We start from the raw sequence: 10,000 nt of genomic DNA, 5'->3' as shown, positions 1-10,000 counted from the left end.
TTTTCATTTAATATCACCAACATTTCAGAGCCCGCAATCATAACTATTGTCTTGTAATATCATTTATTACTCTAGAAAAATTACGTTAATAACAGTCCAACCGAGTAATGCAATAAAATTAAATAAAATAAAACAAAGAAAAAATAAAAAATTAAAGAAGAAAAACACCAGCAAAATACATTAACCAGATTCCAGAGGAAATCGTATCAACAATTTTTACGCATACAAGATGCAATGCAAGGAATGCAAATGTTTTTGGTAATTGTGCAGATCCGAATTTTTTTTAATTTTTTTTAATGGCGTTTATGGTTTTTTTATGCAGGTGCTGCTGCCTCTCTCTCTCTCTCTCTCTCTCGTCTCTCTCGCTCTCTCTCTCTCTCTCTCTCTCTCTCTCAGCAAATAGGGGTGGATTTCATTGTTTATTTTGCTCTTAACTTATTACGGATAAAATATGGATACGTATGCCACTCTCATAACAAAAATTACAGATATATATATATATATATATATATATAATATAATATATATATATGTGTGTGTGTGTGTGTGTGTGTGTGTGTGTGTGTGTGTGTGTGTAATTGAAGCGACCTGACTACATACTATACCATGATGACACGAGCTGAATTCTTCTCTATACACAGAACTGGATTTAAAAGTAATATAACAGCAAAACAAACGTTAAATCTCATCCCTCTTGACGTTCATCGTACATTAAGATACTATTCCCTGGTTCCACCACACAAATAAGGCATGTAAATACCGTTGGGTGTAAGGTTTTCCCAAGGTACAGTTTTACAAAAGACTGATAAAAGTATAGTGGAAAAATTATAAATTGTACAGCAGGAGAGGTACTACCCAAGAATTTTGATGAGCAAAAGCAGAATTCTTAGCCCTTAAAAAAAATCCTTGAAAAACAATCAATGGCATTTTAACGGCCATAAAAATAGGAGAAAAGTGAATATTCAATGGCATTTTCACACTGCCCTGAAAATAGATTAAATTGAATATTCAGAGTTAGATAATGAAGATAAAAATCAACCTCACTACCTTTCAGAAACACCAACAGAAAAAGTCCTGACGAGGCACTATACAACAATAGCCACAAGAACAATCAACAATGCTATTAAAACCTAAATGAAAACAGTGATGAAGTAAAGTCTTCAGAATATATAAAAAAAAGTACTTCAGAGGCCATAACAGAAAAAAAATTCAGAGTAATTCATCTGACAATGTCAAAGGACGAAACTATTATAGCTGTGGAATTAATGTAAAAGAAAAAAAAACCAGTTCTAAGAAATCGTCATTTGTTTCTTCACACATCAAAGGACTCCGTTTAATGTCATCCAAGAGAGAGAAAAAAAAAACCGCGCCTTTGGTGGTCTCGTATGAGAAATGGAAGACATGTAAATGGGCCTTCTAGAATTTTGTATTCCAACGAATGTTAGTTTTAAGCTCAAGCGCGCGCTGGTGTTATTTTCAACTTTTCCAACAAGGTGCTTTCGGCGAGGTAAAGATAAAGGCAAGGGAGACACTGCTGGAAGCATATTAAAGAATTATGTTCCGGTTTTACAAGACAGGATAATACTTCATACCTCTTAATATATATAATGTTTAGGAACAAACAGTCTGAACAGCTAAGTTAACAAAACAAAACTCTAAAGAAATCTGTGTGTGTGTGTGTGAGAGAGAGAGAGAGAGAGAGAGAGAGAGAGAGAGAGAGAAGAGAGAGGGGGGGGGGGGGGGGGGGGGGGGGGGGGGTGTGGGGGGGGGGGGGGGCGGGGGAGGGATAATATTCATCTTAATATTTCCCTCAGTCGAAGATCAAAACCTTGCTGGGGTGATCTCTCACGCCTTAAATTCCTCCAGTGCGAAATGATAATATGGTCGGATATTTCACACCAACATATCTTCATTAGCATAAATTTAAGGGAGCTGCTGGCCTTCATCATAATCGTTTTTTAAAAGATTAAAAAAAAAGTCCAGAGAGAGAGAGAGAATGTATAATTAACGTCGGGCGATGTGCTACGTCGCTGTAATATATGATGTTTTCATTTTTTAGTTGCCGTCCCTGTTTGGGGGAGGATGGGCTCTCTGGAGAGGAAGGAGGGAAGATACTTTATAATTTCTAGCCGTTACTAGAATAAGACTCTTTAAGTTCTTTACGCTTTGTTTTTCTTGTGTGTGTGTGTGTGTGTGTGTGTGTGTGTGGTCTGCAACTATTCCACTTTATCTTCCTTTCTTATCTTTCTTTTCCTCTACTTTATCCTAACTTACGTTTTTCAAATCTGTCCTGTGTAATATCTTACATTAGTAACCCAATAAAATGAGTGAACTGTTTACCAGATCTTTGGACAAATAACTTTGATTTCTATGGTTGTTAACGTAGGATAAAGAAAAAAAATGCTTAGAAAGCTTAATGATCGCTATTCGGGAAAGTGTGGTTATTTACATCTTTGTATCCTATGAAAATTATATAAAAAATCCGAGCATTTGTGTTTTCTTCGTGGTACATACAATATGTGAGCCATCGTACATAGAAAGTGTCCCTTGTTAAAACATCTCACCGTCGACCATTATGTTACCATGGTAACTATAATCACCCGCGCTGAGGTTGCTAGCTCACAACTTATTTACGTAATCTAGAGTCATTTCCTAAAGAGGAAATTTCTTATTCTTTGATTTTTAAACCCTAGATGACGAAACAAGGATGGCTTATAACTATTTACAATTTAGCATTTATATAACATTTCAGTGCGTTGGCGTTGCAGAAGATTCTAATTATTAATTGCTTTTCACTTTATCTTCTCGCCACTGGCCAGAGGCATAAGGCTTGATATATATACAGTTGCTCTCCGACTTTCTCTATCTTAGGTTCTGGAATTCTACTTGAAGATCTCTGACAATTACGTCTATCCACCTCGTTCTTGTCCTTCCCACCGGTCTCCTTCCTATTTGTACTGCTCTCAGTATATAAAAAAAGAAGTAGGAATGGAGAGGTCTACAAGAAAATATCAAACGAGGTAAGAGACCCCTCTATTTTTTCCGTCACTGGCCATTAATCCATGTTAAGGGAAAAAGGTTTTCTGGCATAGAAGATGTTATGACTTTGCGGATCGGGCGGCCTCTTCCATCAAGGCCCTGCTATTAATCCAGATCTCCTGGTAGCATTTGTCACCGTCAGACTTCCGAAATGAATGTATTTACATCAACCATTTCTCTCTCTCTCTCTCTCTCTCTCTCTCTCTCTCTCTCTCTCTCTCTCTCTCCTATCAGCAATATTGCATTGTCTCAGAAGTATCCTGATTATATTAAATTTCCCCTAAAAGAAATGCCAGTCTGTATATGGGACAAACACTACATATGCAATAGGGAATATGATTAAGACAATGTATTTAAGACACCACTGTAAGGTGATGTGCTGTGACATTCCTAGAATGTAGGGGTCATCAGTTTAGCTTCTCCTTGGAAACAGTGTAGCCCGAAGTGACAAGCTTTGAAAATGCTGACATATCTTGTTGGGTGGCGCGATGTCAAAGTTGCTGCCTATGCAGATCAGTCCACGTCCTGTTTCTATGCACGGGTGCTTGATACAGAGGTGCCTTATGAATCTGGTTGGGGCGGTTTCTTGGGCATGAACAACGTGTGTGTGTCCGTGCGTGCGCGTGAGGTTCTTCGCTACATAATGAGAAAGTAAGGTAACCAAGATGGGAGATCGCTACAGTCGGTGAAGAGCCAAGATGGCTTCTCCAATAGTATTTTTAGTGAAGTGTGCATAATCTGTGTTGAATGGGTAAGCATACTTATTCTTTAGCCAAAAGTGTGGCTTGACTGTATTTTGAATATTGTTTCAAAGATGTTTTATTTCATTTGACTTTTTATTTTTGCATTTTAATCTTTGCTTATCGATGTGTTCTCCTGTCTTTTTATAGGCGATTCTCAGACAAACTGGAATTGATATGGGAACTAAACTGATGTTCCGTGGTGTTACTATGTAGACTAGACTATGACTATGCCCAGTTTCATAACTAAAATAATGTTGGTTATTGTAGGAGAGAGATGGTGTGGGCTATCTGAGTTCAATCTTTCATTTAATCTTTTTGTTAAGAACCTGAGTTATTTAGCTAATACTTTGCTCTTAAATAAATGTATTTTTGTAGTTCACGAGTCTGATTTAATTGTCTTAGGTAATGTAGAGAGAGAGAGAGAGAGAGAGAGAGAGAGAGAGAGAGAGAGAGAGGAGGGGGAGGGGGGGGTGAGAGAAAACGGATGTTATTCCAGTGCCTAGCCGCATGGATCATCGCTACCAAACCTTTTAAGATTACCAAGGTTTGGAACCTGGGTAATACATATCTACAATAAAAGCCAAAATAAAGGACAAAATCTAAACTTTCCTAATACCTCAACATTGGACTAAAAAATAAGGACACGGAATCGATAAAATTACTGTCGCACAAGTCCATAATAAAGGAATTAGAAAAAAATAAAGTTCTGTGTTAATACTGTACCGTGGAAGATATACCTCCCTAGCCATACGAAAGAAATATAACCGGGATCTATTAAAAAAACAAAAAAAACATGCAGCTTTACTAACGTGAAGTTACAAATTAAGTTGTACGTATACTATTCTACGTATACTTTCAGTATTTCCCTCTACCTCGTCTTAATTCTTCCTAATGAAGACCTTATACTTTGGAAGCTTGAATTTCAAGTTAATGACCCTTTTGAGGTGTTTGTTCCATATCAATGGGTTTCATCTTCTGAATAATAATAATAATAATAATTAAAAAATCCTCATAGTAGTACGAGTCTTCAAATGGAGAAACAAATCCGCAGTTATGTAAATGTACATATATTTCAGTTTAAAAACAGCAAAGATAGCTTTCGGGAATCTGTACAGTTCCCCTTCAAACTGACACGTTGATATAACTTTACAGCGAAGTAAACAAAGCAGGAGTCAAAAATTAAGTGACTTGTTATTAACAATGGAACCGGTCGTCCAGTATAAATCAGGCAATGCCGTCGTTTTCTGATGAAAGCCCCGCCAGTCGTCTAGAACGTCGAATTGGTCCTTGCCCAATGCGGTCGTTCTGATGGTCCTCTTCAACAGCATAGGCGCCGGCAGCATCGGTTACTGGAAGTAGCCGAGTTACCTGAACGGGAGAAAGAGAGGCAACCGCAGCATCAGATGTAACTAAAGAGACAACACTCTCATAATGTTCTTTATTTGTAAAGCCTTTAATATATTTCTTGGAAATAAGGTATTTGGTGAATTTATCTTCCTGTGTGAAAGATTTATTGCCTTCCATGGAAAAACCACTGTCTATCGCCGCACTCTCCACTAGCCTTCTTATACCAACATCTTTACTTCTGAAAATTACTTTAGAATCTTCCCAATTTATGCGGTGATCGAGCTTAAGACTGTGACTGACTAATACATTGTTTTCGCATGTAACTGGTAAGCTCTTTTGTGTTCCCCGATTCTAGTGGGCAGCCCTCTACCACTTTCCCCGAAATATTTAAGAGTCACATTCTGAACAGGGAATTTCGTAAACACCAACTTGTTTGTGATTCGTTGTGCTATTGTCATGTATAAGAAGTCTCTTAATAGTGTTATTATAATTGAAGACTATATTTATTTTATCATTGTGATTTTTGTTAACAGTTTTTCTTATTCTGTTTAGGTGATGATTAAAAGGGAGTGCAAGACAACTATAGGACGCAGGGGACAACCACTCTTATGTATTTTCGGTAAGCCATAAAAATAGGGAAGACTCGGGTTTTTATTGGAAATCTTACCGAAAATACATAAGAGTGGTTGTCCCCTGCGTCCTATAGTTGCCACTTGCAATTCACCCCAATCGGTTTTAGCAAAATGGTTAGCAGAACAACTGAGCCCCTTGTTGGGTACTTTTTCTGAGGCTCATCTTCTTCACTCGATAGATTTTATGGAACGTCTCAAGAAACTGGGAAACATTCAGGGTAAAATGATTAGTCTAGATGTGACAGCGCTTTTCACAAATGTGCCATTGGAATACGTACATAATAAGCTCAAGGAACAGTCGGATTTAGGTAACATTAGTTTTCTATACCCACTGAACAGTTCTTAGATCTAGTTCGACTTTGTGCGTCCTCCACAGTCTTTTCCTTTAACAATCAAGGATTTAGACAAAAGTTTGGTGTTTCAATGGGGTCTCCTTTGTCTCCAATTCTTGCCAATTTATGCATGGAATTTGTTGAGGTTGAAATTTTACAGAACTGTGAACCTTCACTAAGACCCATTTTTTGGGTGAGATACGTAGATGATATTTTCATTATTTTTAAAGGTAACCCTTAAAATTTTGCCAATTTCCTTCGGTATATTAATGGAATCTTGCCCTCTATCAAGTTCACAGCCGAACACGAAACAGATGATAAGTTGCCGTTTTTAGACATATTGATCTTCCATGACCCAGTAACTTTCACTTTTAAATTTACAGTTTATCGTAAAGAAACCAATGCAGAAACATACATTCATTTTTTCTCCTGGCACAATAGTAGAGTCAAAACTAACATCTTGGTCAATTTTGTTTTGAGAGCCCTGAAAGTATGTGACCCCGCCTTCATTGACAGAGAACTTAAACACATTGAAGATGTTTTCAAAAAAACAAAAAAAACTTTGTACTCTTCCCTATTTTATTAATAATGCCTTTAAAAAAAAAGCCATAAGAATATTCTACAAAGATTCATCCTAAAGTAAATGACAAAAAGAAGTTTACGAATTGTCTTGCACTCCCTTTTAATCCTCACCTAAACAGAATAAGGAAAACTGTTAACAAAAATCACAATGATAAAATAAATATAGTCTTCAATTATAATAACACTATTAAGAGACTTCTTATACATAACAATAGCACAACGAATCACAAACAAGTTGGTGTTTACGAAATTCCCTGTTCAGAATGTGACTCTAAATATTTCGGGGAAAGTGGTAGAGGGCTGCCCACTAGAATCGGGGAACACAAAAGAGCTTACCAGTTACATGCGGAAAACAATGTCTTAGTCAGTCACAGTCTTAAGCTTATTCACCGCATAAATTGGGAAGATTCTAAAGTAATTTTCAGAAGTAAAGATGTTGGTATAAGAAGGCTAGTGGAGGGTGCGGCGATAGACAGTGGTTTTTTCATGGAAGGCAATAAATCTTTCACACAGGAAAATAAATTCACCAATAAACCTTATTTCCAAGAAATATATTAAAGGCTTTAAAAATAAAGAACATTATGAGAGTGTTGTCTCTTTAGCCACATCTGATGCTGCGGTTGCCTCTCTTTCTCCCGTTCAGGTAACTCGGCTACTTCCAGTAACCGATGCTGCCGGCGCCTATGCTGTTGAAGAGGACCATCAGAACGACCGCATTGGGCAAGGACCAATTCGACGTTCTAGAGTCATCTAGACGACATGGCGGGGCTTTCATCAGAAAACGACGGCATTGCCTGATTTATACTGGACGACCGGTTTCATTGTTAATAACAAGTCACTTAATTTTTGACTCCTGCTTTGTTTACTTCGCTGTAAAGTTATATCAACGTGTCAGTTTGATAAGGGGAACCGTACAGATTCCCGAAAGCTATCTTTGCTGTTTTTAAACTGAAATATATGTACATTTACATAACTGTGGATTTGTATCTCCAATAATAATAATAATAATAATAATAATAATAATAATAATAATAATAATAATAATTAATAATAATAATAATAATAGTGGGAACTGGACGAAGGCAGAACTCCGCAGCATAGATCAGAAAACCAGCAAACATATGACAATACACAAAGCACTACACCCAAGAGCAAATACGGACAGACTATACATAACACGAAAGGAAGGAGGGAGAGGACTACTAAGTATTGAGGACTGTGTCAACATCGAGAACAGAGCACTGGGGCAATATATGAAAACCAGTGAAGACGAGTGGCTAAAGAGTGCATGGGAAGAAGGACTAATAAAAGTAGACGAAGACCCAGAAATATACAGACAGGAGAATGACAGACAGAACAGAAGACTGGCAAAACAAACCAATGCACGGACAATACATGAGACAGACTAAAGAACTAGCCTGCGATGACACATGGCAATGGCTACAGAGGGGAGAGCTAAAGAAGGAAACTGAAGGAATGATAACAGCAAGATCAGGCCCTAAGAACCAGATATATGTTCAAAGAACGATAGACGGAAATAACATCTCTACCATATGTAGGAAGTGCAATACGAAAAATGAAACCATAAACCACATAGCAAGCGAATGCCCGGCACTTGCACAGAACCAGTACAAAAAGAGGCATGATTCAGTGGCAACAGCCCTCCACTGGAGCCTGTGCAAGAAACATCAGCTACCTTGCAGTAATAAGTGGTACGAGCACCAACCTGAGGGAGTGATAGAAAACGATCACGCAAAGATCCTCTGGGACTATGGTATCAGAACGGATAGGGTGATACGTGCAAACAGACCAGACGTGACGTTGATTGACAAAGTCAAGAAGAAAGTATCACTCATTGATGTCGCAATACCATGAGACACCACAGTTGAAGAGAAAGAAAGGACAAAAATGGATAAGTATCAAGATCTGAAAATAGAAATAAGAAGGATATGGGATATGCCAGTGGAAATCGTACCCATAATCATAGGAGCACTAGGCAACGATCCCTAAGATTCCCTGAAAAGGAATCTAGAAAAACTAGATCCTGAAGTAGCTCCAGGACTCATGCAGAAGAGTGTGACCCTAGAAACGGCACACATAGTAAGAAAAGTGATGGAATCCTAAGGAGGCAGGATGCAACCCGGAACCCCACACTATAAATACCACCCAGTCGAATTGGAGGACTGTGATAGAGCAAAAAAAAAAATTAATAAATAAATAAAAAAAATAATAATAATCCAAAGAAAACCCATAATTCACATGAGTCAATAAACTGGAAAAGTAAGTCCACAATAGTGCGTCTGTTTGATTTTGTAATTTGTATTTTAAATTACAAAACCAAACAGACACACTATTTTTCCAATAATAATAATAATAATAATAATAATAACAAAATAATAATAATAATAATAATATAATAATAATAATAATAATAATTGTGAAATAGTTCAGTAGCTCAGATAAAAAATAACAACACACTATTATAGATTTACTTTTCCATAATAATACTAATTAATAATAATAATAATACTAATAATAATAATAAATAATAATAATAATCAATAATTTTTATAATAATTATAAGAATAATGTTTGAAATAGTCACGTAGCTTCAGGATAAAAATAATAACAGTATATGTCACACTATTTATAGAATTGAATTTATCAATAATAATAAATAATAATAATAATTAATAATAAGTAATAAAATAATAAATTATAATAATAATAATAATAAATGTGTGAAATAGTTCCAGTAGGTAGATAAAAAATAACAGGAACACTATTGGGATACTTTTTCCAATAATATAATAATAATAATAATAATAATAATAATAATAATAATAATAATAATAATAATAATAATAAGGTGAAATCGTTCAGTCGCTTCAGATAAAAAAAAAACAGCTGAAGACCTTAACGCCAAAGCAAGCTTAAATTTCGCAGATATTCCAGGCCAAGAACAAGTGCTTTCGAAAATATTTAGGCTTCCCTTGAAGGAATTCATTGGCCGCGTTGCGAGCCAACACGCTATTTATGCCGTGCATCGCATAAAACGCAAGACCTAGCAGAGAGGCAATTTGCTTTGCCTCGGCAAGCAACCGGGCGCGTGCCTAATCTTTTTCCAATGAATATAAACGAGATGCGAAATTCAATCGCGATGCCAGGACACATCTTGTCCCGTTTCCCGTCTTGGGCTGGACGTTCTTTCAGTCCTCCTCTGAAGGAGAGTTCCTGATACGCCTTTTTTTTTTTTTTTTTTTTTAAAGATTGCATAAATTGAAAAAGAAACCCACGGAATTACTGTGTTTAACCTGCTTACTTA

The sequence above is a fragment of the Macrobrachium nipponense genome, chromosome 38 (assembly GCF_015104395.2).
Source record: "Macrobrachium nipponense isolate FS-2020 chromosome 38, ASM1510439v2, whole genome shotgun sequence".
Lineage (NCBI taxonomy): Eukaryota > Metazoa > Arthropoda > Malacostraca > Decapoda > Palaemonidae > Macrobrachium > Macrobrachium nipponense.
Note: the sequence above shows the minus strand (reverse complement) of the source record.